This window comes from Apaloderma vittatum, unplaced genomic scaffold, assembly GCF_000703405.1.
Source record: "Apaloderma vittatum isolate BGI_N311 unplaced genomic scaffold, ASM70340v1 scaffold27612, whole genome shotgun sequence".
Lineage (NCBI taxonomy): Eukaryota > Metazoa > Chordata > Aves > Trogoniformes > Trogonidae > Apaloderma > Apaloderma vittatum.
The window spans coordinates 1-5,869 of NW_009705727.1; the positions used below are offsets into that span (position 1 = coordinate 1).

At 46.2% G+C, this 5,869-nt stretch overlaps 1 pseudogene; it reads left to right on the plus strand.

The window, feature by feature from the left end:
- The first annotated feature begins 4,910 nt into the window (after window positions 1-4,910).
- Window positions 4,911-5,392, plus strand: LOC104271006 (annotated as a pseudogene).
- The last annotated feature ends 477 nt before the right edge of the window (window positions 5,393-5,869 follow it).

Consider the following 5,869-nt stretch of genomic DNA (forward strand, 5'->3'; position numbering starts at 1 on the left):
ATTATTACTAATATGGCTGAACTGAGTTCAGTGCAGCTTGCTGCATGCCAGGCTGTTGGATTTTTATGTCCCATGATGGATTCTGACGTTTCACTGACACTTCTTGTAAGAGCAGGTTTCTGACCAAAACTTTCCCTTGGGTGTAATGTGCGTTGTCCGTTGGCCTTCTGCCTCAGAGGCAGGTGCATTTCAGTGGTGGCATATATAATCGAGGAAGCAACTCGGGAGTCTTTGGAGTGAAAGGCAATACCTCATCATTAAATACTGCTGTAGAGTCTCCAGTGCTTTGTGGTGAATGGCTTGAAAAACATGGGGTATAAAGAGGCTTCCAGGATTTCTGATATTTTGCAGAGATTAAGGATTTAACTGCGTGTCACATGAGAGAATGTGAGATCCAAAGGCAGCATGAGAAGATGTGGCCGCATTTTGCATTCACTGTGAAACTCTAGGAATTGTGCCTCAGTTTCCCCTCACTTGAACATGTTTCTTTTCCATTTTAAGGCATTTTGGACTCTGTGGAGAGAGCAAAAAGCAGTCTCAGTAGTCACAAGCATGGCTGGGATTAGTCTACTATGGGATTTGGGCAGCATCTCTTAGTATTGCTCTGAGCTCTTTGCTGGCGCTCCCAGTGCTTGCTCAAATCAGAGGAGCCACACAGATACCAGGCAGCTGAACCTGGCTCACGTGCATTTGTCTAGTCAGCATTTGCTTGTTACTGATGTGGTTGCTCCTCTGCTTAGGGCAGAAGCCTTGCCAAGCCCACTTTCACTTAATTAAGAATCCCAGAGAGGTGAATTTCTCCCTGCTCCTGCGGGCGCTCCCCTCTGGCCTTGTCCTCAGCAAATTTTTGGTTTAATCACTTTATAGCATTTGAATACTTGCAAGCAGGAGTAGTTGCCTGAGGCAGGAGAAGGAAGCGTATTCAGAACCCTTAATGGGAAGCATCCAGTGTGACCCAAAGGGATGTCTTGTCTTCAGGCCTTTGCCTCCAGAAATGTGTTTGAGGTGCCCAGAGGAGCTGGTAAGAAACATGTGAGCAGCCATAGCAAGGCTGAGCACGTGGGCGTTTGATTATTTCTCAGTACTTATCAGAGGAAGCGTGAATCTCTCCCTAATTAAGAGCTAATGCCAACTTCTGTGAAATTTGTTGTCATTCACCTGTGAATTATCCTCCTCAAATTGAACTTGACTGCAGGAAGCCTGCTAGCGGTAACAGTTTCCTCCGGGAGCTTAATTCGGATGGTAAAACGTCTCTGTAGTTGCTTATTGAGCAGCACTTGATGCTGGTGAGCCTCCGAGGCCTGGAAGGGCAGTTTGGGTGAGCACTTAAAAGTCTAGACAGCTCCCATCTCTTGGGGCTTTAAAATAGAGCTAGAGGTCTCCTGGAAAATCTGCTTCCTCCCTAGATTTCCAGCTCTGCACATTGCCAGCTAAGGCAGAAGAGCTGCTGGGGGAAAAGTGTTTGTTGTCAGTCCCTTCATTGCTTCTGCTCCCAGGCAGCCTGGAGAGGGGAGATGGGGAGTTTTCCCAAAGAGATTACACAGCCAGAAGCCTGAAGTGAAGTTTCCTAATTAGTCAAAGCGCAGATAGCCTGCCCAAACAAGAAAGACAAGCATAATGTCCCTACACCCAGGTAATTTAACTATTAACCCTGAAGGAGAGTAAGGAGATACCTAAGACAATGACCCAGTTAATTCTGCGTGGTGTTGGAGTGCAGGATTATTTGTTGCTAACTGTGGGTCTGGGTGATATCATCATCTGCAGGCTCTCAGCAGAACAGGAGGCTGATATTTTTGAGTGTCATTTTAAGGTGGATTTGGCTTGAACTCACCAGCCACTTGTGTAATGCAGTAACTTTAGTCACATGTTGCTTGTTTCTACTGACCTGGAGGCACACAGCCAAGAAGGGCTGAGTGTTTGGGCATCGTGACCCAGAGCTTGGATCCAAGACCCACAATGTGACTTTGGAGCAGAAGCTTGGCTTTTTATTCACCATCTATAAAACATTACCTGGTGACTCAAAACCCAAGAGACCCTTCCCAGCTTGGTGCCATGAGTTTTATTGCAGTTTGCATTCGACGTAGGGTCCCAGGTGGGTTGGTTCAATGTGCTGTGGTCCCTTCCTTGCACCCTTGGTGGCTGCGCACTCATCCTGCTGCCCTCCGTGCTGAGCTACATGCTGTCTTCCAGAAGCCTTCTCTTTTTTACCAGCAGTGAGAGAGGTTAAAAGCCTGTGGGTGGAGGCCGGCACAGAGTGCCCATTGTACATGCCTGCATACCAGAGCAGTAACTCCCTGGAATGCTGCACCGCAGAGCTTTTACCACCTTATGTTTGTGTTGCAGCCCAGGAGCCTGTGTACACTTCATCTCTCTCCAAGGAGATTAACAATGCAAAATGGCAGATAAAGAGGACATCTTTTTTTTTTTTATTAATTTTTCTTTTTTATCGGATCAAGCGGAAGAGGAAGGTAATCCTGACTCCCATCACCTCTATAGGTGCAAAGGGGAGGCAATGTGCAAGTTTGGTCAATTAGGTGGAGCGGCTCCTTGCAGCTGGGTGGCTTTAATATACTAATTGCATTAGTAATTAATGGCTACCACATGGTAAACAGTTGGGTTCAAAACTGTTTAAGGGCATTAACTAACCCACCCTACAATGGGTTTGAATGAGGTGTGATCCTTGTTTCAGGGGTGGTGAAATGGAGAGGTTTGCTGACTGCAGGGTGAGCCAAGCCATGGATGTAGGAGACCTTGGACCTGTTAGTTTTTCATGATCGCCTTAAGATAGATCAGTCACAGTAACTCTGGGAAATTAGTCTCCTTTCTATTGCCAGAAGATGTGCAACTTAAGTATAACTGGTTTTATGGTGCATCTACTGTAAAACCACTTTTAGGCCAGATGGCAGCTCAGCCTCCATGATAGTTCTTCCTTTTATTTTTTTTTTCCCCCTTCCTCCCCCTCCTTTCCTCTGCTTGGGCTGTCAGCTTGTGCTATTTATGGGAGCTTTATTTGAATTTCTGTCTGCTGGGACCTGGGTGGAGGTGACCCAATGATTTCATGGAATTCTAGGGTGCTTAGAACTTTCCATTAGTAGCCATATGTGCCTGGGTCATACAGGTGACCCATGGCCATACTCCAGTGGAAATGTGGATATATGACTAATAAAAGGCACTTTTTATTACTTCCTTTTGAATTTTAAGGTCGTGCAGGGTATTTTTAAAAAGCAGAAAGAAGCCACTGGTGCAAGAACATGTGATTTTTCTTGGTGAGCTGTGTTTCAAAGTAGAGTAGTCTACACTGATAATGGTGTTTTGATTTGGTGATAGGTAGCAAGATCATTTTTGTTTCGCCTTTATGGTTTACTGCTACTGAGAATGACCTCGGAAATCCTTGGCTGTGCTCAGATCTTCCTTGCAGCTGGTCGAGGGGCGAGATTTGGCAGTGTAGCAAAGCTAACCTAGCAGGGAACTACTGCTGAGAGAGGAGGTCTGCACCCCCAGCACCTACTCCTGGCAGTGTTGCCCTGCTTCCTTTTCCTGTGCCAAAAAGAGATATGCCACTGCCCTACCAGCTGTTTCTGTTACAGTGGCAAAAAGTATCTTTGTTTCTCTCTGAGATACTCTTCTGCTAATTCTGTAGCCTAAACTGTCTTGCTATAATGGGCAGCAGGGGGAGGTTGGCTATATGGGGGATTGTAGCAAGAGTGTATCAAAGTGCCTAACAGCTTTAAAAAAAATCCTATGTGTGGAGTTTTTTAACCAAACGTTTGATACTCACCTTTTTTTCTGTCATTGGGTGATACATCTTTTGCCCCAGCTGAGCATTCACCACGTCTCCCATTACCTTTGGCTGAGACTTTATAAGGTATTGGATATGAGTGTATCCATTTCAAAGAATTCAATCTGTGAAGTTTTAAAGAAAGCCCACATTTGAAAGGATGAGAGCACAGTCTTTGCTTCAGCCTTTGCCACAGAACAGCAGTACCCAACGAACTCTCTGGAAAACACTGAGTTTAACTTTCTTCCATTGCTCTTAATAGTTGGGTACGTGCCATGTCCTGCAGGAGACCCATGTGGGTCCTTCTGCACTTCCAGCATCCCAGGGAGCGTCTTGGAGTGCGAACAGTGTGTGCCTGGCCCAGTGTGTAAAATAAATCATCTCAAGTGGAGTCCCCACCAGAACCGCTGGCAGCTGAGGGCACCTCTCTCTTGTCAGGGAAGGAGGAAAACAGGGAATTTGGAACTCTTCTCCCTGATTCTACGGGCAACACCGTGTTTTCTGTGCTCTGATCACTGGTTTATTGTTTAACCTGAGGCAAGTGTCTGCCTCTATTTCTTTCTTCCCCCTCCACCCCCCACTAAAAAACCCTGTGACAGTGAGTGCTTTGAAGTAATAAGGAGGTTTATGGATGTGCAGAGCTGGTTGCTCCCTCATTTATTTCCCAAGTCCAGAGTTGAAAGTATTTGCATTTATGCACCACTTTCTTTTTATATATCTGTTTTTATTGATTTAGCAAAACACATGGCTATTGTTCCTTGTTTTGCTATGCCAGATCTAGCTCTCAGAATTGCTGGACAGCCTTGGTTCCCATTTTGCTTCAAGGAAGTCATTTTAGATGCTGCAGGGAAAGGCCAAGCATGCCCTGTTTCAGTCATCTCCACACTTGCATCCAATACGTGTGCATGGTGTGTGTGTGCTAACTTCCTTTTTTTTTTTTTCTTCCTTCTTTCTTTTGACAGTGGCAGATTTGGTCTCTTTTGAGCTTCTTGCAGCCTCTGGGCGATCAGGACGTTGAATTTGTTGGACAGTTACCACTCGTTCCCTGGGATCATACCTGCACTTGCTCTTCTCATCCCTTCCTGCACTCCCCATCCATCTGATAAAACTCCAGGGCGTTGTGGTATTGCTGATGGAGCCCAGGGAGACTTTGAGCAGCTCCCGGCAAAGGGGAGGTGAGACAGACTTTCTGCCAGCTGCTGTCGCTTCCACGAAGCCTCCTCCTGCCTCCAGCTGTGGCGGGGGAAAAAAGCAGGCTCCGGGAAGGGGATCCCAGTGAGTGGCGAGAGGCTGGAGCCTGAGGAAGAGGATGAGCTGGGCTCTGGGAGAGACGTGGATACCACTTCCAATGCAGACAGTGAGAAATGGGTGGCAGGAGACGGCCTGGAGGAACAGGAATTTTCCATCAAGGAGGCTAACTTCACGGAGGGGAGTTTGAAACTAAAGATCCAGACCACAAAGAGAGCTAAGAAGCCCCCAAAGAACTTGGAGAACTATATTTGCCCTCCCGAGATCAAAATCACCATCAAGCAGTCTGGGGAGCAGAAGCTTTCAAGAGCTGGGAAAAATAGCAAAGCAGCTAAAGAAGAGGACAGATCACACTCCAAAAAGAAGGTGAGTCCTATTCTTTCCCATTTTTCTCCTAAAAGCAGAAGGAGAGAGGGTAGGATTAAACCTGCAAAAACAGTTTGTGTCTGAGGCATGACCTCTGCCAGGTTTGCAAAGCCCCAGAGGAGGTAATACAGAGCGGGTACCATCCTGCACCGCCGCGTATGCTGCGGGATGATCTTGAACCACCCTTCTGGATGAACTGATTTGGAAGGGATCAAAAGTTCAGCTGGGCCTCTTCTCTTTCTGTGTGTAATTGAGATTTAAGATTAATCATTACATGAGCGATAAATGGAGGAGCCCACTTCTAAACTGCTTTGTGTCTGAGCACTAATGCTCGAGCTTCTTGGCAGTTAAAGCTTTCAACTACAATTTTAAAATACAGGTATGTGCACAGCGAACAATTGAATCCATTCCTGTATCCCAGGCAAAAGGCTCCATTATTCTTGATTACAGCATTGTGCTAGCAACACTATAGTTATG